We start from the raw sequence: 22,980 nt of genomic DNA, 5'->3' as shown, positions 1-22,980 counted from the left end.
GGAAGCCTCAGAATTTTAATAAAACCCATCATATCAATAGGAAAGGTTTTTAAAAAAGAATTTTCCATCACATGGCAACAAGCCAAAAAAATTACAAAAAAATGTCTTACTTGTTCTTTATACAATCAAACTCCACTGCCAGCAGGAAGTAACCCAAAAAGTAGGCAAAGGAATAAAATCAGGCAGATCTCTGAGTTTGAGGCCAGACTGGTCTAAATGAAAGTCAAACTTAGGCAGTGAAGGAAAACAGAAAGCTGGTGAACACGTAATGAAACAAATGGGCCATATTCCAGTAACAGCAAGCAACAGAACTTGACAGCTTCAACCATGTGTTTCTAGCTTTAGAGTTAAGAGTAGAAAAAAGGAGTTATGAACCTGAGGCTAGGCATGTGTCAGGGATGTCCCTGAATGGAGGCCTAGTAGGGAGGTCACTGCATGAAGCTGTGAAGATGAAGCCTTGGATAACCAAAGATGTTAGAGATGCCAGATTCATGGGATTATCTGCTGAGGAGAGCTGCTAACCAGGAGTGGAACCAATTCCCCACCCTCAAGAAGAAGTGTGTTACAGTCAACACATCTAAATTGGAGACCTGAAGGGCATTTTGCATCATACATGGAGATGCAGAGTTTAGAGTTTGCACGGCTGGTTTTTGGTCTTCATTTTTGCCCAGTATTTCCGTGCTATGGTTCCTTTCCTGCATTTTGGAGTGGCAATGCATAACCTGTGACATTATAAGTTAGAAGCATGTGTTCTGATTTTTATTTTTGATTTTTACAGCTGATTAGAGTTAAGCGATTGCCATGTCGAGCACTGCGCTGAGACTTGCGGAAGAAAGGGAGGAGGGTTATACGACCTAGGGGATTCATGATGGGGGAACCCACAGAGACAGAGGACCTGAGCTTGCAAGAGCTCACTAATACTGGAACAACAGTTAGGAAACCTGAATGGGACCAACCTAGGCTCTCTTCATGTGTGTAACAAATGTGTAGCTTGGTCTCTTAGTAAGGCTTCTAACAGAGGGACAGGACCTCTCCCAAGCACTTAGCTGACTTTTGGTAACCTGTTCCCTATGCTGGATTACCTCACTCTGCCTTGACATAAGAGGAGGAACCTGGAACAACCTGAATTGTGTCATGTTTTATGCAGGCCCATGGGAGGCCTGCCCCTTTCTGAATGGGGATGAAGGAGCGGATGTGGAGGAGGGTAAATAGGAAAGGGGAGAGGATGAGAGGAGAGGAGGGAGGGGAAACTGCTTGGTATGTAAAATAAATTTAAAAATATTATTTAAATAAAGAAATTTAAAAAGATATTATCATGTATCTCAGAATAGACTTTGGACTTTGGACATTGAAATAAGTTTGAGACTGTTATAGACTATGGAAATTTCTTGAATGCATTTTTGCATTATATGTCTATAAGCCTTTGGGGATCAGGGAGTGGAACGTGGTGGTTTGAAAGAAAATGGTCCCCAAAGGGAATGGCACTATTAGGAGGTGTGGCCTTGTTGGAGTAGATGTGGTCTTGTTGGAGGAAATATGTCATGTTTTGGAAGGCTTTGAGGTCTTTTTCTCAAGATTCACTCAGTGTGACTGTCAGTCAACTTCCTGCTGCCTCTGATGAGCATGTAGCCAGCACCACAACTGTCTGGTTGCTGCCATATTTCCTGTCATGATGATAATGGACTGAGCCTCTGACACTGTAAGCCACCACCTCAATTAAATGTTTTCTTTGTAAGAGGTGCTGTGGTCATGGTGATGGGGGAGTGTCATATCAATCTGTTGATTTCATTGGTTAAGCAATAAAGAAACTGCTAGGCCCATTGGATAGGCCCACCTTAGGTGGGTGGAGTAAACAGAACAGAATGCCGGGAGGAAGAGGAAGTGAGCTCAGACTCCACAGCTCTGCTCTCCGGAGCAGACGCAAGAGAGACGCCATGCTACCTGCTCCAGGGAAGACGCACGCTATGAAGCTCCGACCCAGGATGGACTTAGGCTAGAATCTTCCCGGTAAGCGCACCTAGGGGCGCTACACAGATGATTAGAAATGGGCCAGAGCAGTGTTTAAAAGAATACAGTGTCCGTGTAATTATTTGGGGCATAAGCTAGCCGAGCCAGGCGGCTGGGGATTTGGGGACGCAACCCTGCCGCCGCCCATATTACTACAGTCATGGTGTCTCTTCACAGCAATTTAAAAAACCCAAGACATGTAGATTCCCAGGGAATCACTATCATGCATTGGGAAATACTTTTCACTCCCCAACAAGAAGCCTTGCTGTACTTAAGGAATGCATCTCCACAGGATTCTCTCTTCATTGTTGAGAATTTCTCTTCATTCTAATGAAAAAGATTATTGCCCCTATTCCCTCTAGACAGCCCTGTCAGGGCCACCACATGCTCCATTACTATATTTATGGGCTATATTAATTACATATTAGTGGGCTGTCCATCTGAGGGAGCCCTTCTCATGCTGGCAATTGAGCCCCTTTGGGACAGACCTGCTTCAATTTTTCCCTAGTCTGAGGCAACATCAGTCCTGGCAATTTCCATATACATACTTTCCTGCTAACTCCCCCTTAGGTGAAGGAAATCTCATTCTCACCACGTGCCAAGGTTGGGTTCTGTTCTCCCAAATATTCCATTGGAGGGACAGTCATCACAAAGGCGGAGGGCGACCTTTTAAGAACTGACCCTGGGTGTTCTCTGGGACTGCTGAGCAAGGTAGCTACAGAAAGAGACACCTTTAAGAGCAGTGACTTGCTTGTATGTAAGTTATGTAAGTTTTTACAGCTCAGTTAGTTTTGCTAAGCAGGCTCTGGCAGTGAAATCAGTTGAAGGGGCCTCTTTTGCAGCTCACATTGGCTTGACTGTGGCTGTCTCTACTCAGATTCACCTTGAGAAAAAATACTGCCTTCCATTTCTCACTGTTACACACTCACTTGAATCACAGCACAAAGATACCCTGCCTGATCTCCATATCCCTAGTTATTACCTGTATCTGTGGGCTGTATTGGGTACTTAGTTTACCCTTGGATGACAGGTTCTGGATGGAACGCTACCTCCCACAGTCCTTTGGAGCCCCCTTCATTTCTGTATTTGGGCCAGAGTCCCAAGGATTCCTCACCCCCTCACCCAGACTTGCTGAGAAAAATCACATTAAGGTTTTGTCAAAAGTAGCAACACATTTCTGATGGATGGCCATATTAGATAAAAACATTGCTTTCTTTGGGATTCCAGTGGGGGGGGCATTGCCAAGGTAGACTGTTACCAGGGCTGCTCCCTCTGTCCTGCCATGAATGAGAACAAGAGAGAGAGAGATAGAAAGAGATGGTTGAAAAAGATATAATAGAAATGATAGAGAAGGAGGTGATAGAGATGATAGAGAAAGATGATAGAACTAGAAGACAGTGATGATAGGGAAAGAGATGATAGAGAGAGAATATAGAGAAAGGTGATAGAGATAGTAGAGATAGGTAATAGAGATGACACAGAGATAACAGAGAGAGATGATAGATTATGATGCTAGAGATGCTGAAAAGACATGACAGAGAAAGATCGAGAGACAGAGATAGAAACAGATGGAGCGAGAACTAGATAGATATATATATATAGAGAGAGAGATAGAGAACAGCAAGCAACATGCCATGCTACCTCAAGGTAATGGAGTTCTTACCCTGGCCGCTTTTGCCAGATATAGGTCTTGGAACCTTACCCTTGAGATCTGGCCTACTCTGTTTCACTGCACTGAGATACTCTTCCACAAGGTCAGGGCCCTCTCTCAAGGCATAAGAGGCACACAGGAAAACTAATTTAGAAGTCTCCTCACTATATACATGAGTCAATAGAAGCCACAGAAACAAATTATTGGGTACAGACTGGTTCTAGGGCTAAGCAAAGTATCCCACATATCCACCAGAAACATTTTAGATGGCACATGTATAGAGGACCCTCAGCTGTCAACTTGACTGGGGGCTCAAGACTGATGTACAGAGAATATAAGACTGAACATCTAGAAACCAAACTCCTCATGATTGAGAATTTCTATACTGCCAGACAAAAAGGACCCTTCCCCTTTAATTCCATAAAGTCCCGACAGAGCTTTCAAGCTCTCCATCTCTGCAAAGCTTCAGATAAAGGAGCACTTTAATAATGGAAATTGAACCTTTTGTGACTGGCCTGATGTGATCTCTCACTGACCCGAGGTCACTCACACATATGCACTGCTCCTGGCACCTTCAACATATATACTTTCTAGACAAATGTCCCAGGAAGCATATCACAGACAAAGATACCCACCTCATGAAAAGACTATAGTTGCTCCTCTACAATGCCAGGATTTCTGGATAGATGCACCTACTTGTCCTGAGGCCCGGGTGCATAAAGAGCTTATGGGTCAAACCATCAGCCTTCAAGAACTAGTAGATACAAGATACTCTGCCACCATGGTGTCTGAACCACTATGGTAATGATTCTTCTGCAGGGTAAACACTTTTAACATACAAACCCACACATATACCACCTTAAAGTGTAGTGAACCATAGCCAATTTACCAACTGCCAAAAGAGTTACCTGCTTTACCCATAATGGAGTCAAACCTGCTTCTCACTTAGGGCAGTCATCAATGGGAAAGAAGAATGTTACTTAAGATTTAACCAGGAATTTTATGGGACTTGGTGCAACGTGTCTAGGAAGGAGTCCAAGAGTGGTGACCTCCTTATAAGACAGTCTTGCAGCCAGAGGTTTGGTCAAGGAGGCACTGGTAGTGAAAGCTGTCCACATGGCAGCTCTCCTGTCTCACATCTGCCTTCCTTGTTGACTGAGCTTCCTACTAAAGAAGGACTTGGCCTTCATCTTCTTCTTTCTGCTCATTCATTGGCTCACATGACAAAGATGCCCACTTGCATTTCAACCCCTCATGCCTGCAATTCACACGAGTTTGTTCCCCACACCATAGATTTTTCTGGGGACCTGGTTTTGATGCTGAATACTTGACTGAGAGTTAAAACACACTAAGCTGTAACTGAAGTCCTCAATGATAGGAGATAATAAAGGAAACAAAAAGAAAGTCGAAATTCAGGAAAGACACAAAGAAGCAACTGAACATGAAGCAGAGAGCAGACTGGGGATGTCAGTAGTAAAGGAGGAAGTGGAAAAGGATCAAAGGAAAGAAGAAAGGGATGCAATGACGATGGATCGAGGGAGAAAGAAGGGAATGAAGAAATGAAAGAAGGACTGACTGAGAAAGAGCTAAACTCTTGGTAATATTTCTGGAGCCCTCCAAGCCCATGAACAGAGTCCAGGATCCCAAGGGCAGTGTCTATTCCAAAAATTGAGGGGTAAGTACAGGTGAAGTTCAAAAAATATACAAGAAGAAGGGGAACATGAACTCACCGGCGCTCCATCTGTCTCTGATCCTGGATGCTTTGTACACATGTCTGTATTATGGCTACTGACTCCTGGGTAGAGAGCCCCTCCCCACCCTGACAAACATGGCTGTCACAGGAAATCCAAGCCTGTATTTCCTGTGTAGCTATGGTTGTTACTCTGCAGTATAGCAAGCCTCTGGCAATGGTGAGGTGGTCACCCGTTAGCTAGAGTGGGCTAACTGAAACCCCTGTTACATTACTCTTTGGACCAAATTTCCCAGTGAATTCTTTATTTATTTATTTATTAAAAATTTCCACCTCCTCCCCTCCTCCCATTTCCCTCCCACTCCCTACTCCCCCTCCCTCTCCAGTCAAACCTGACTCTCTGAATGTGGCTGACAGAGAAGCCAATGGTAATGGCACTGGGTTTTGATTCTATTGCATGAACTAGTCTTTTTGGGAGACTAGTCTGTTTGGATGCACACCTTTCTAGACCTGGCTGAAGCAGGAAGGGCCTTGGACTTCCCACAGGGCAGGGCACCCAATAAACTCCTCATTCAAATCCTCCCTTCACTTTTTGAGAGAAAGAACACTGAGGTATTGGTGGGAATAGTAAAGAAATACCACTTGAGGGCAGTATTGCACCAACATGGTCAAGGTACAGGATTTCTGGGCATCACCCTCCGCCCTTTTCTGATTAAAAACTAATAATAATAACAGTAAAACAATATGCCATTAGATTCCAAGATGGGTGAGTTCAATCTTGGACTCTTTTAGCCAGAGATAGGCCTTGAAGCCTTAGAATCTTACTATATGGATATTGTCTGGAAGGTCACATACCCCAGAGTTTCCTCAGTCCTACTCCAACACAAGAACATGACATGCTCTCAAGGACGAAGGACAATAAAGGAAAACTAAATTTGGAATCCTCAAATGAGAAGCATGAGTCAAAACAATACACAGAAAAAAATCTTGGGCAGAAACTGGACATTGGGCTAAGCACAACCCCCTATAACCTGCCAGGAAAAGCTAACTGACCCACATGTCCATGGTGAATCTTGAAGCAGGGTGTTAGGGTAACCCATAGAGTGCCCAGTCCTCTTGTGGGTGTGCAAACATTATATAGCCATTCCACAAGCCAGTTTCTACTTCGGGGTTGCCCGACCCTCTGCTCACACTCACATACCAGACTCCTGACTGGGAGAGCACATAGGACAGAGGGAAGTGGGCAGTTTGCACAAGGGAAACATCACCTACACACACACACACACACACACACACACACACACACACACACACACATGCGCACGCGCCATAGGACCAGCAACAGATCTACACCAAGCAGAATGAGACGCCAGGCTGTACCGAGGATGGAAAGCACACAGCTAGCTTCCATGTTGAGAATCCCAATTCCTGCGCCATGGACTGGAGTTGGAGTAGAAAAATAAATGTCACCTAAACTCTTTTGTCTTCTTGTTTAGAGACCCTAACCTGTTCACTCTAGGACCTTGACTATCCATCCAAATGTTTGTATCACCTACCTCCAAGATCACAAGAGTTTTTGTGTTGAAACCCCTGAGGCTCTGATGGAAGATTTGTTTCCCAGGAACCCTCATTGGGGACTAGAAAATATCAAGGAACTATTAGTCAATCCCAGCTTTTACCAGCCTGTCAAGTCCTGGTCTGTGGCCCCAGATCACCTATTGGGGTCTGCCCAGAATACATTATGATCTCTTTGTCTGTAATCAGTAGTTCTTTCTACCACACACAGCCACGGACAGATGAAATTTTTGCCACAATGTCCTTTCTGCAAAGGACAGAGTTTGTCTTGCACATGGACCTTTCTTTGCCATGTGCATGCAGCCATGTACCCATGTCTGTAACCCTCCATTCCTACAATGGACAGCTGCTGATATAGTTATATAGACTTAAGGACACCAGGACACATTACAACAAACAATGTCCTCTTGGCTCCTGCCAGGATGCTACTCCCACAGCAGCACACCAGCAGCCTTTCCTCAAGCAGTCCCTTTCTTGGTATTACATTTTAGACAAACTCAAAAGAAACTTACCCCTTCATCTTGTTTTATTCTTGGGATATGAATATATGGAAAGGATAAAGTCCATGTAGGCAAGAGAAGAAATGTACTGTTACACACACACACACACACACACACTAACATGTTGTTCACACCAGAAATATACTGGATGCACAGAAAATGAAGCAGAGAGATGGAATGAGGATGTGATCATGGGTAGGGGGATGGAATAGTTAAGAAGAAAGAGATGGAGGAAGGACAGGCTGAGCGAGAAAGGTATGAAGAAAGGAAAGAAGGCCTGATATATATGTAAACCACTGTAAAATTTCTGTGGATCTCCAAGGCCATGACCAGAGGTCAGAATCCCAATGGCTGTTTCTTATTCCAGGAAATGAGAGGTAAGTATAGATAGCAGTTCAGAAAAAAAAAAGATCATGAAGTCAGGGACACTATTTCTGCTCCTTGAAAGTGGTAAGTGGATATAATGGAGTCACGAGTATGTTTTCCACATATGTGCCCCAAGGCACTGAGTCCTAATAGAGATCCTACCAACACTCACAAAAATGGCTGCCCCAGGAAACCTAAACCTGCACTTCCTGTGTCGCTCTGATTTTTACTCTGCAGCATGACAAACCTTACGGGATAGCTGGGAGTACCCCACAACTGACCTAAACCCTGAATTTTCCTAGTGCTGGAATGTTGGCTAGAGACTCCTTCAGCTCAGTCTGGAGAACAGAGTCACCATGCATCCCCATTCCCTCATCCTAACATCTGAGGAGAAACAACATACTGATGTGTTGGCAGGAACAAAAAATCAATTCTGCTTGATGGCAGTGTTGCACCAAGTATATCTAGGTATCTGTCCTCCAGCTCTTCTCCCTCTGCTCTCCTCTGAAGGAAAAAAGGTAACAAGTAGCCACTAAAGGACAAGGGTGCTTGAATTTAATCTTGGAGTTTTTTGTGTAAAAGTAGGTCTAAGTGTCTTTCTATATGGATCTTGACCACAGGGTGGTATGTCTGAGGACAAGATTGTCACAGACCAGGGTTCTCACTCCACAATATTCAGTAACTTTTTTCACAAGGTATATCGCACCCTGAAGGCATAAACACCATATAGAAAAACAAAATTGGAAAACCACCACTAGATGCAGGAGTCATGAGGAGATGTAGTAACAAAACGTTGGACAGACACTGAACTCAGGGCAGAATATAGCTCTTATCCCTCAAAGCCCAGGAGGAAACATGTGTGCAGGGGCCTCAGCTACTATCCTGACTCTGGGGGTTAAGGGTAACCAATGTGTGTCCAGGATTCCCATGTTTGTACATGTTCTGGAAAACCACGAGTTCCCTAGGCTTCACGTTCATAGTTAGCTGACATCCTCCTCCTAACACCCACCCAGGATGGTCCTGACAGAAAAGTGGATGGGATAGAGAAGAATGTGAGCCTTTGGCACAAGACAGACAACACCTACCCACACAGGGCCTATGACTAGGGATGGAAAGAGAGACCCTGAATTAAACATACACATGCGCATGCATACATACACACACACACACACACACACACACAGAGAGAGAGAGAGAGAGAGAGAGAGAGAGAGAGAGAGAGAGAGAGAGAGAGAGAGAGAGAGAGAATTCATTGCTAACAATATCATTCATACCACAAGTCTACTTGAAGTATGGTCTTTTGGATTCCTGGAGAATTACTACTTTCTCTAGGGAAGTACATATTACTGCTCAACCAGAAGCCTACCTTTCCTTAAGACCTGAACTTACAGTGGACATCCCATTACTGCTGAGAAGGTCTGAATGGCACGAAGGAAGACAGACTATTAAAAGAGTCTTTCTACCAGCAAAGGTTCATGACTCAGATTGAGAACCACTGTTCTATGGCCGTCCATCCTCGGCAGGGGACACACTGAGAATGTACGGACTAACAAACAAAAGCACACTACAGCTTAATCCTAAGTCTAGGATAATAAAGCCGCATTTCTACTAAAGGGAAAAGTTGGGCTTTTCTTGACCCATAATTCCCCCTTCCAACAGTCATCACATTGTCGGGGAGCCAATTTTGAACTTGACCCTGGGTGTTCTCTGGGCCTCCTCAGAACAGAGGCTAATACTGTGAGCATGGTGACCTGCATACAAGATCATTTTTCAAGTGGCATGATTAGTCCATGAGGCCTTGGTAGTGAAACTAGTCCATGGGGTACCAGTTTTACCTAACATGTACTTTTCTTGCTGGACTGTGCTTGTTACTACTCTGACCCTACGTAAGGTAGGACACTATTCTTAGTTAAGGTTATCTTAGTTAAGGTTAAGTGAAAAAACACCAAGGATAAAAGCCAACTGGGGAGGGAAGTTTTCTTCTGGCTTCCATTTCCAGATCACTGTTCATCATTGGACGAAACCATGACAGGAACACAACCCGCAGGAGCCTGGAGGCAGGAGCTGATGCAGAGGCTGTGGAGGAGTGCTGCTTACTGGTGCACTTCCCTTGGTTCTCACCTTGCTTTTCTATAGAACCCAAGACCACGAGCCTAGAAATGCCTCACCCACACATAGGCAGGGCAATCTCCCACCAATCACTAGTTAAGAAAATATGCTACAGACTTGCCTACAGCTGGACATTATGGAGGAATTTTCTTTTTTTGATTTTTTTTGAGACCGAGTTTCTCTGTAGCTTTGGAGCCTGTTGTGGAACTAGCTCTTGTAGACCAGGATGGCCCTGACCTCACACAGAACCACCTACCTCTGCCTACAGAGTGCTGGGATTAAAGGGGAGCACCACCACCTCCCAGCTCATGGAGGAATTTACTTAACTGAGATTCCCTGCTCACAGATGACTTTAGTGTCTCTCAAGTTGACATAAAGCTCCCTAGTTCAGACACCATCTTCTGCCTGCATCTGACTACTACCAATTGACTTGGCTGACAAAAGAAAGAATCCTCCACACCTTCACACCCTCACAGTTCACAGTTCCATTCCCCCCAATACCCTACTCCACCACAAAGCCCACTCTCACACTCCCATCCTTCAGTCAGTCAACATACACTTGGTTTGTGCTGGGGACCTGATTTTCATACTGAACCCTTTGCTTGCATGTACAAGACACTGAATGCTACCGCAGCATTCCTGAAATGACAGCAAAATTACAAAGGGAAGATAAACATAGAAATCAATGCAGACAGACAGGGAAACAAGAAGGGACAATGAATGAATGAAACATGAAGCACACACACAACAGAATGAGGATGCAAGCATGGAAAAGGAACGGGGACAAGGAAAAACGGAGGCAGGAAGAAGAAAAGAATGGAAGAAATGAATGCTGATGTACCTGAGACTATTTGGTAGAATTTCTGTGGATCCACCACACAGTTCTATGTACAGAGACTACAAACCCTAAGTCAATGTCTGATTCCAGGAAAGGAACACTAGTTACAGGGGAGGTTATAAAAAATTAATCATGAAGCCAGAAACCCTGCTGTGCCTACAGGTATTTGGGCTGTCTCTGTTTCATGACAGTAGGAGAATTTGAAAGATTTAAAAGGCTGTGGTCCACATGTCTGCTCTTAGGGTGCTGAGTCCCAGGAAGAAAGCTCCTCTCTACCCAAACAAACATGGCTGCCACAGTAAATCCAAGCCTACACTTCCCATATAGCTCTGGATATTGCTGTGGGGCAGGGTGATCCTCAGAGGCTTACAAGGGAACAGCTGTAGCAGTTACGTGGACAATGGATTACCTCACGAATGGCTAGAGTCCCCTTCACTCAGAATTTAAGCCAGAGTCCTCACGTTTTCTTTCCTTGCTCGCTCACGGGCAGATATCCTAAGAAACAGATCCCCAAGGTGCCTGCAAAAACAGGAAAGCAATTCTGCTTGATGGCAGTATTGCTCCTACAATGCCAGGGACCCTTCTTCTCATTGTCACCCTCTACCTTCCTCTGAGGAAAAAAAAGAGAAAGAAGCATGTCAAGGATTTGATGCTAGACTTCAAGATGACATAGACCAATCTTGGACAACTCTGGCTACGGGTGAACCTTTGAGAAGGAATGCAATTTTATACATGCACATACATACATACATACATACACACACACATACACACACGGCCACAGTAATGTGTATTTCATAGCATAGGTTGTGTGGAAGCAAAGAAAATGAATCATAGAGAACAGAATGGGGATGGGAGCATAGGATGGAAAGAGCTAGTGTAAAAGCAGAATATGAAAGAAGGAAGGGATGCATAAGGAAGGACTTATGGAGAAAGAAGGAAATGAAGAAAGGAAAGGACTGACAAATATGAAGACATGTGGAAATCTGGGCTTTCCCCAAGCCTATAATCAGATACCAGACAACCAAAAACCGTATCTTATTCCAGGAAATGAGTGGTAGGTACAAATGAGAATTAAAAAAAAAATATGATGAAGCCAGGTACCATATTGTGCCTTTGGGCTGTCCTCACTCACTGATGGTCATAAGAGGATGTGAAGTAGTCACAGGCTGGTCTCATACATGATCTGATCCAAGGAACTGGTATGTGGGCATTTGATCCTCTGGACCCTGACAAAGATGGCTGCCACAGAAAATCTAAGCCTGCACTTCCTGCATAGCTCTGACTATTGCTCTACAGCATAGCAAACCTCAGGGGATAGTTTGAGAGAGCCCCACAGATGACCAGGACCCTAAATTTTCCTAGTGCTGGGATGTTGGCTAGAGCCTCCTTCACCTCAGTCTGGAAAACAGAGTCACCATGCCCCATCATTCCTTCATCCCAAGACCTGAGATGAAACCACACTCTGACGTCTTGGCAGGAACACGAAAGCAATTCCGCTGAATGGCAGTGTTGCACAAAGACTGCTTAGGTGTACTTCCTCAAGCTTTTTTCCCTCTGCCCTTTTCTGAGAGAAAAAAAAAGGCCAACTCTTTCCCACTCCAGTACAAGGTAGTTGAATTCAATTTTGGACATTTCTGTCCTGGTGGGTCTTGGAGTCTTTCAGTAAGGATCCCATGCCCTAACAGGAAGGGGGAGAAGGGGCAGGGGAGACGAGGTTGTCACAGAACAGGGTCTTCACTGCACAATATTCAGTCACTTCATCGCAGGGTATGTCACACCCTGAAGGCATAAACGCCATATAGAAAAACAAAATTGGAAAACCCAACACTAGATGCAGGTGTCGGGAGAAGCCACAGAAACAGAACTTTAGTCAGACACTGAGCTCAGTGTGGAACACGGCCCGTATCTCTAGAGACAAGGAGGAAATTCTAACTGGCACATGTGTGCAGGAGCCTCAGCTACTATAGTGACTCTAGAATCAGTGGTATCCAATATGTGTCCAGGCTTTCCATAGTTGGGCAGGTTCTGGAAAACCATGACTCACCTAGGCTTTACATTCAAAGTTAGCTGACCCCCTCCTCTAACAGGCACACAGGATGCTCCTGACAGGGAAAGTGCATGGGACAGAGAAGAATATGAGCCTTTGGCACAAGACAGACAACACCTACCCACACAGAGCCTAAGACTAGGGATGGATTCATATCTAGAGAAATGAGACTGGGTTACACGAGAAGTTTCATTGCGAGTTCCTTAGCTCCTTACACCACAGCCAGGACCAACATAGCCAGGCAGTTGCCACCCAAACACTTTGGTCGTCTTGTGTAGAGACCTCAGCCTGTTGACTGATCACCCTGGCTGTGCATTCAAATGGATGCTCTGGGCCATCTTCCATATCATGCATGAGTTTGGGTTGACTCCTCCTATTCCTTTGCTGAACGTTAGGGCTCCACTGGATCCTGATTTCTGAACAAGAAAATATCAAAAGAACTTTTCCTACATCCCAAGTGCTCCCTGCCTACTAGGCCTTGGGCTGGGACTCTAAATCATTTCTTTGGACTTGTCCAGCTCTCATTATGATCTGACTATTTTCAATCAAGCACTGTTATTAACCCACACATTCATTCTCAACAATTATTTTGCCACTGTTTCCTGTCTGCAATAGGTGCGGAATCATTCTTGTATTTGTACCTTTCTTTATCAGGTGCATCCAGCCAGCTACCCATTTCTATGTCTCTCCAGGCAGGAAAGGAAAGCTCTCTATGGGATTTACATAGACTGAGAGGCATCTACACACATTCCAGAGATACAAGTTCTCCTATTTCTGCCAGGATGTCAACACCACACCAGGCTACCAGCACCCCTGCATCAGGTAGTCACTTGTGGCAGAACTGGGACAAATTCAGAAACACAATTTTCCTTCATATGTTCTCCACGGGATCTGGACACATGGCTCAGGACTAAATGAGTATAGGTGTTAGCAAAGGAATATATTTTTCTGACTGGCTATGACTACCACTGGGCAAACACTCACACACACACACACACACACACACACACACACACACACACACACACAACATAATGTAGATTCCATGCCCATGTATTCATAGAGGCTAGACCTTGCTGGAATATTGTAGAATTAACAATTTCCTTTGAGAAATGGTTTTAACTATGCAACCATAAGCCCTCCTGTCCTGAAGGAATGAGCCCGCATAGGCAGTCCTCCTCATCGAGACTTTCTGTATTGCCTAGAAGAAAAAGACCTCTTTCTTTTCCCACTGAGAAGCCCTGTCAGTGATTTCAAACTCTAGATCTGTGTCGAACTCAAGCTGATCATGCCCTTCTTAGGATGAGGATGGCATTAAGGTTTCATGTGACTTGATGCTCTGACTTCTTATTGGCACCAGGCCATCTACTACCTTCCATGTACTTTCCAGCCAAGGTCCAGGCCAGCTTGTCACAAGCAGAGAAACTCACCCACTGACAGGAATGGATGCTGCTTCTCTGTGTTCTCTGCACCCCCTGCCAGATGTTCCCACCTAAACTTCTGCTGAGTGTACTGTCCCTAAAGGGCTTACACCTCGGAGCCACAGCCATTCATGCTTTGAACTTCGGTCTGTCTGTCATAACAACTACAGAGGCAGTGTACTCTGCCATGACTTCTGCACCCTTTATGACCTTGCTTTTAATGCAGGGGACACACACGCACAGAAAGAGAGAGAGAGAGAGATAGACAGAGAGAAAGAGAGAGAGAGAGAGAGAGAGAGAGAGAGAGAGAGAGAGAGAGAGAGAGAGAGAGAGAGTAATCATTTTAAGGAGAACCTGAGCCTTGCAGTTCAATAAGGGACAGCCAATCTTGACTGTGGGCTTTTACCCTGCATATTCTTGGAGAGTCTTGAGCAAGGTAGCCTAGCACAGAGAATCTTTTCAGAGTGGTGACCTGCCCATGACTTTGTTTTGCAGCTAGAGTCTTCACGCAGGGAGGCACCAGTCGTCAAAGCTGGCCACATGGTACCTTTCCTCTGATGTTTTCCTTCCTTGCTGACTGTGGTTGTCTCTACTCAGCTTCACCCTAAAGAAGGACACTGCCTCTGCTCCTTGCTGCTACACACCACTTGGCTAAGCCAGCCGAGATGCCCCACCCTCATGCCATCATTGCAGCTATCCTCTGTAGACTTGGGTCATGCTGAAGGCTCGGCTTTAGTGATGAACCTTTGCTGTTGATAGGTGCAGCACTCTGGAAGGACATTAAATGTATAAATGGAAGAGACTCAAAACACAGAGAAGACAGAAAGCAAAGAGAAATAGAAAATGATTCAGAGTCATCACAGTGAGCATGTCAGCCTTCCGAGAGGAAGAGAGGAAGGAAAGGACAGAAGAGGGAAGGAGAGATGGGAAAAATAGGAAATGGAGAAGGAGGGAAGGAGGGAAGGAAGGTAGAAATGGAGTAGAAAGAGACAATTGGTCAGGAAGAAAGCAAATATATGGTCTATTTCTCAGACACTAAGCTCTTCTTTCATTCTTTTTTATTTAATCACTAAGACATTTTCTTTAAGATTCCTCATTTATTGATGGGTGTGGTATCCTTTAATCCTAGGATTTTGACGGCTGCGGGGTCTATGAGTCTGAGGCTAGCCTGGTCTACAATAGTGTATTGCAGATCATCCAGAATTACTTAACATGACCCCTATCTTCATGTTTCTTTAGTTTGTTTGTTTTTGTTTTGTTTTATTTTAATCAATGTAAAAACTAAGGAACGTTCCCAATGAGTTACCAGCTGTCAACTCTCATGAGTTAAGACCCACCATTTTGGATTCTAAGTCACATAGTAAATCAGTAAAAATCTGACATTCATTTTCCTATGTAAGTACTTTGCTTTGGCTCTGACCTACGTGGATATCGACCTACCAGATACTCCTCAGTTTACCACACCCAGAGTCACAGTGACTCCAGAGACTGAGGAGGGCAATCTTCAAAAACATTACTTTCTTTTATTTTTTGAAATTAAAATATAATTAAATTGTTTCCTCCTTCCTATGACCCCTCTAACAGGTCACCTTATTCTCTGCTTCCCAGCACTCAAATTTATGGCCTCTTTTTTTGTTGACCTAAATATATAAACACAACCTTCTTAGTCCACAAAATACTACTTATATGTGTATGATTTAAGGGCTTGTATTAGAGGCCAGACTTACTTACTCTAAGAAATGAGGGGTTGTTAAGGTTGAGCCAAAAAATAGCAATCCCAAAGGATCAGGGACCCTGTTGTTCTTACAGCACTTGGGTAGACCCTCCTTTATGATGTTAGGAGGGCATTGCAAGTTTCCCACATATCTTCACACCAAGTGCTGACGCCTGAGCAGAGAAGCCCTCCCCACCCTGGCATACATGGCTGCCACAGGATCTCAATGCCTTTACTTCCTGTGTAGGTGAATATATTGCTCTGGTGTCTAGCCATACTCGGGGGATGGTACTGGTTAGAGACAACATGGGTCATGTGAACTGCAGATTACTCTAGGACTGGCAAGCTAGCCTGAGAGCCCTTCATCTCAGTCTTGGGACCAGAGGCTCCCAGCATCCTCACTCTCACCTTCAGACTTGTTGAGAATCAGCACACTGATGTGTTGGCAGGAATAGGAGTGTCATTCTGCTTGATGGTGGTGTTACACCAAGAATGGAAAGGTAGCCAGGCCCACTCCCCTACCCTTTACTGAGTAAAAAAAAATATTTCCACTAAACTCCAATGTGGCAGAACTCAACATTAGCCTCTTGAATCTCCACAAAGGCATAAGAGTTCTACAGAAAAAATAAATCGGAAATCAGTCATTAAATAGAGGATTCAGGAAAAAACACAGAAACAAAATCTAAGCTAGAAATTGTTCCTAGTGCTGAGTACAGCACCAATCATCTTGCCAGGCGCACTCTAGCTGGCACACATGTTCATGACCCTCGGTTGGCTTCTTGACGCTAAGGGTCAAGGGTGACCCATAGAGCATCAGTGATTGAGACTCTAGAGGCCACCTTTATTATTGAGAAATTCTGGACTGCCCAGAAGAAAAAGGACTCAATCCCTTTTCTTCCAGACAACCCTGCCAGAACTTTCACATTCTCCATCTCTACCAAGTGGCAGCTGAAGGAGCACTTTTGATGAGTGTAATTGAACTCCCTGTGACTGGTCTGCTCCGACTTCTCACTGGCCTGAGACCACTCACAACTATGGACTGGTTCTGGAATTGTCTGCAAACTTTCCAGCTAAAGGTCCCAGGTACCCTGCCCAAAGCAGACAACCAGATGTCACACCTCTATGATCCCAGCTCTCACCCACCTGTGCTTCAGCTGAGGGCCAGGTCTAAGGGTTTTAACTTCAGATCAACAGCCCCTTTTATGTTTGAACTTTGATCTGTCTTCCATGCCCACTACAGGTGAGATGCTTTGCCATCATGTCTGGACCTTCAATGACCTTTCTTGTCTGCAGCTGACACCCTCAGAATAACCTCTCTTACATGCAGATGCACACACCAGCATACCAGCAAGTCCAGAAAAAGCATAGTCATCCTCTACTACTTGCTAAAGTTGAGCCTGACTGTACCCATAATTTCTCTGGTTGATGACAGACCTCCTTCCCATTTTTGACAGCCATCAGAAACTATGTGTGGGGAGGAGCTTTCTTGATCTTGATCCTGGATATTCTCTGGCACCCCTGAGCAAGTTGACCTAGGGGAAAAAAGCCTCCAAGAGGGGTAACCTGCTTTATGTTCATTTTATAGCTAGTGGGTCTGGTCAATGGGTCACTGGCATTGAAACCAGTCATTATGGCACCTTTTTTGTCTCACAAGTACCTTCGTTTTGACTCAGAACCACCCTAAGGAAGAGCTCTGCCCTCCCCTTTCTCTTACATAATCGGTTGTCTCACCGACAAGAATGCTCCACTTGAGTCCTATCCTTGCAGTTATTTCCCATATAGTTGGATTGTGCTGGGGTCCTGGCTTTAATGGTGAACTCTAAGCTGATAGATAAAGGACATTGGATTCTTAGTGCAGAATTCCTGGAGACAGCAAAGTACAAAGGGAATGAAAAGAAGGTCAAAACACAGAAAAGATGGAAACAAGGAGGAACAGGGAGGAAAGGAGGCAGAGAGGAACAGCTGAGGGAATCAGAATTGAGAGGCAGGGAGTGAGGGAAGAAGGACAGAAGGAAGGAACGGAAGAAGGGAGAGCTGGAGGGAGGGAGGAAGAAAGGAAAGAAGGATTAAAGGTCTGACAGACAGATGACCTCTTGGTGGCATTTCTGTGGGTCTCCCAAGTCCAGGAACAGAGATAAGATCCTCAAATATTGATTCTGATTTCAGGAAATAGAAACAAATACAGTTGAGAGTTCAAAAACTGTCAAGATGGGCTGGAGAGATGGCTCAGAGGTTAAGAGCATTGCCTGCTCTTCCAAAGGTCCTGAGTTCAATTCCCGGCAACCACATGGTGGCTCACAACCATCTGTAATGAGGTCTGGTGCTCTCTTCTGACCTACAGATATATGCACAGACAGAATATTGTATACATAATAAATAAATAAATATTTAAAAAAAAACTGTCAAGAAGCCGGGGGCCCTGTTGTAACCTTGCGCATAGAGACAGACTCTGCTCCTTGATGCTAGGAGGATATGAGAGAATCACAAGCAGGTTGTTCACATATCTGCTCCAAGGCCACTGACTCCTGGGCAGAGAGCTCCTTACACCCTGACAGACATGGCTGCCACCGAATATCTAAGCCTGCAATTTCTGTGTTGCTGTGATGATTGTTCTGGGGTACAACAAGCCCAGGGTCTGGCAATGGTGAGGCCCTCACTCATTAGCTAAACTGGGATAATGGGAAGCCCCTTTGGTTCTGTCTTTGAGATTAGTCCCCATTTATTCCTTACTCCCTCACCCCTAGACCTGCTGAGATAAAGCACACTGATGTGTTGGCAGAAGCAAGAAAACAATTTTGCTTAATGGCAGTGTTGTACCAAGAACGCCAAGGGACCCTTCTTTCAGAGTTTCTTCCTCCAGCCTTCTCTGAAGGAAAAAAAAGGTCAACAACTTCCCACGAGACTCCAAAATGACAGTTAAGTCTTGACATCTTCTGATCAGAAATGGGCCTTGAAGTCTTATTATATGAATCCTGGGCATGGGGGGCAGGGTTGGTTCACAGACCTCACAGGGTCCTTAACCCCAATGTATGAAGATCATTAAGCACCAGAGGCATGGTCTAACCTCAAGGTCTAAGGACCAGACAGGAAAACTAAACTTGGAACTGCAAAACTGGAAGCAAGCATCAGGAAAAGCCACATAATCAAACCTTGGGCAGAAACTAGGTCGAGGGATGAGTACAGGCCCTGTCATAGCCTGCCAGGAATAGTATAAACGGCAAATGTGTGCAGGACACTCTGATAGCTTATTGATACCGAGGATTAAGTGTAACCCATACAGTGTACAGGTTTTCTATGGGTGAGCAGACATTGTATATCCATGACACAACAAGGCTTCAATTTCAAGGCTACCTACCCCATATAAGACAAACTAGCAAATGGACAGTTGGCACAAGGAAGATAACCTCCCAGTCACACAGGGCCTAGACTCAGCATTGCATTTGTACCTAGCAGAAGGGAGTCCTCCTTATACAGACGACAAAAAAGTACAGTTTCCATTTTGAGAGTCCCAGTTCCTCAGCCACAGCGAGGAAATTTGCCACCCTTTGATCTTTTTGTCCAGAGACCCAACCTGTGCATTCCAGGACCCTGTGTGTGCAATCAAGTGTTTCTGCTGGCCATCTTCCAAGCTCACGTGAGCTTTTGTGTTGAAGCCCCTTAGCCTCTGATGGAAGATAAGGTTCTCAGGGACCCTGACCTGGAGACTTGAAAATATCACAGACAAAATATTAGTACATCCAGCTGCTACCAGCCTGTCAGATTCTTGGCTGTGGCTCCAATCATCTCATTGGGCTTTTCCAGCCACTGTATGATCTCGTTGTTGGTACACAATTGCTCCCCTTTTCCACACAGCTGCTGGATGTCAGGACAGAGGTTTGTTTCCTTTCTCCAAAGGTCACAGACTCTGTTTGGTATCTGGGCCTTTCTATCACCTGCATCCACATCCAGTCAAATAAAGATGTCTGTAACCCGCCATAGATGCAAAGAAGCCTCTCTAATCGCATTTACACAGTCTGAAAAGAACTTACAGAACCATGTAATAGAGAATCCAGGCTTCTTGGCTTCTTTCAGCATGTTAACACCACACCAGTACACCACCACACATTCCTCAGGCTATACCCACTTTGTGCTGCAATTGGGTCACATTCAAATGGAGCCTACAATTTACCATCTTTTCTCTCAGGGAGCTGGACACATGGCCAAGGACAAAGTAAGTGTAGGTATCAAAAGAAGGAATTTGTTTTTAAACCCGACTGTCACCACAAGTGGGCACACACACACACACACACACACACACACACACACACATATATCAACATTAATGTCATGTCACAGGTGTCCAGGGAAGATAGACGTCACTGGATTCTTGGGGAATTACCACTTTTCCTTGGAAAATAGTTTTCACTATCAAACAGGGAGCCTTCACGGCCTAAATGACTGAACCTGTAGAGGCCCCCATCCTCTTTGTTGAGACTCTTTGTGATGCCCAGGGGGTGGTGGGTATGGCTGGTCTCTGTTCTCCAGAAAACCCTGTCAGTGCTTCCACACTCTCCATCTCCATAAACATCCTGATAAGGGAACCCTTCCCAGGATGGAAATGGTCTTCTTCCCCTGTGACTGGCCTACTCCAAATTCTGACTGGCCCCAGGCTACCCATGTCTATGGATCAATCAGTCCTGGCACCTTCCACATACATATTTTCCTGCCAAAGGTCTTAAGAACCATATTGTAAGAACAGACCCCTACTTCCTGACAAGACTGCATGCCAGTACTCTGTGATCCCAGCACTTTCTGCCAGATGTATTGACTTGTGTACTTCTGCTGAGGGCTGGGGCTTTATAGGGCTACAAAATTCATGCCAATAACCCTTCCAAGTTTGAAATCAATGAATGTATTACACACCTTCTAGAGGCAGGACGCTCTACAATGGTTTCTGTACCCTCTATGGCCTTGCTTCTAATGTAGCGGAAACAAAGAATTACATGCGTGCACGTGCGCATGAACAAACACACATATACACAGGCAGAGAGAGAGAGAATATATAGAATATACCAGCTAACTGCCAAGTTGAGTGGAACCATAGATTCATCTTTTGCCACCTGCCTATGTTGGGCCATGATCTACACATTATTCCACGGTCTGATCACAGACCAGCTTCCTAACTTCTATTACCTAATAGGCCAGCTATCACCTGGGAAGGGGCAGGGAAACTTTTCCTGACCTTGTCCCTGAGCACTCTCTGGGAATACTATAGGCTACTGAGGAGTACACTCCAAGAGTTCTGAGCTGCCTTTGTGTCAGGTTTGTTGTTAGTTGGTTTTCCAGGGAGACTCAGGTAGTGAATCCAGGTCATGTGGCATGTCACCTCTCAACTCTACCTTCCTTCCGTGACTGAGGCTGCCTCTGTTAAGGCTCACCTTGAGGATGGACACATTGCACCCTGCTCCTTGCTGATACGTACACAATAGGCTCACACAACCAGGAGGTTCCAAGTACATACCTCCATTGCAGTAACTCCCTATACTCTGTGATTATGCTGTGGATATAATTTTTATAGCAAAATCATAGACTGATCAGTAGAGGACACTCAACTCCAACTGCAGCAGTCCCGAAGGAGAGTAAAAGTCAAACGGAAACAGAAAGAAATGAAATGAAGAAAAATAGGAAGACAAGATCGAGAGGAAAGCAAAGTGAATAGGCTAAGGTTGTCAGTAAGCAAATGAGCAAGGGAGGATGAAAGCAAGAAAGGGAGGGAGGGAGGAATCAATGGCCATATGGAAAGAAGGAATGAACTAAGAAAGGATTTACAAGTCAATGACCTCTAGCTGGAATTTCTGGGGACCCCGAGTTCCTGAGAAGAAGCAGTGTCCCTGGTGCAATATCTGGTTCCAAGAAGGGAGGTGTGGGTATAGGTAGGAGACAGGAAAAACAATCAGTCAGTCAGGGACACTGAGTGTGGCCACAGGTACTTGGACAGACTCTGTCCCTTGCTCCTAGGAGGACACGAAGGAGTCACAAGTAGTCTGTCCACACACCTGAGCCCCATGTGATGATTCCTAGGTAGAGAACTCCTCTCATGTATGTCAGCCATGGCTGCCACAGGATCTTCTTGTCTGTACTTCCTGTATAGCTGAGGTCTAGAGCCTTGCCTTCTTCGGGAGCTAGACTGGCTGGTGCTTCACATGGGTCACTGGTAGGTACCCTGGCTACCCCTAAGGTTGGCAAGCCTGCTGGACCCTCCTCTCTTGCACTGTTTGGACTAGAGTCTCCCTCCTTCCCATTTCCTCACCCTCACCCCCACCCAGATCTAATGAGAAAACCTGGAGTGTTTGGTGCAAACAGCAAAATCATTCCACTGGATGGCGGTATTGTACTTTGAATGCCAAGGTGCTCTTGTCCCAGGGCCAGTCCCTCTGCCCTTCTCTTGCCACCAGACTCTAATATGGCTGTCTACCCTTATAACTACTTCCTGTAATAGATGGGTCTCTTAGCTGAACTCAAGGGATCTGACTCCAAATGATCCTCATTCTCGCCGCCAAATTGAGATATTACCTTCTCAGCCATTGTACCCTCTCAAGGTACTAGGACCCTTATCGGAAACTAGATGAGTCAGGGTAAACCACAGAACCCAAACTTCCTGAACCTATGACTAACCATCGCTCCCTCTCTGTCAGGGACATTGATCAACCTTTCAGCAGGCCTCCTCAGAGTTCTCAGAAGACCTCAGCTGCCCACTTGTCAACATAGCCTGCCACCTTTCACATAATTTCTTGCTACTTGTCAACAGTTTTAGCATTCCATAGCAAGGGCTGCCCAGCTTACAACCACTGGACTAAGCCAATCCACTATGAATGTTTGTTCTTCCTCCAGTGTTAAGTCTCAAACCCTTTTTCAAATGGCTGAGGTGCCAAACTAACATATTAAAGTGGACAATGGCACCAGGTTCTCCCAGCATCCCTCAGACTCTACCTGGCGGGCCCCCTATCCATAACTCTCCAGGCCAGGGGCTGGGCTGCCCTTCTCCCAGAGGCTCTTCCATATATAATTCAGCCATTTTGG

At 45.1% G+C, this 22,980-nt stretch overlaps 1 protein-coding gene across 5 annotated transcripts in view; it reads right to left on the bottom strand.

Moving 5' to 3' along the window:
* The window catches only part of LOC142840792 (E3 ubiquitin-protein ligase RLIM-like), a 216,899-nt gene that overhangs the window by 181,436 nt on the left and 12,483 nt on the right, over nucleotides 1-22,980 (bottom strand). The window lies entirely within an intron of this gene.

The sequence above is a fragment of the Microtus pennsylvanicus genome, chromosome X (assembly GCF_037038515.1).
Source record: "Microtus pennsylvanicus isolate mMicPen1 chromosome X, mMicPen1.hap1, whole genome shotgun sequence".
Taxonomy (NCBI): domain Eukaryota; kingdom Metazoa; phylum Chordata; class Mammalia; order Rodentia; family Cricetidae; genus Microtus; species Microtus pennsylvanicus.
This window is presented reverse-complemented; position numbering and strand designations above follow the sequence as displayed.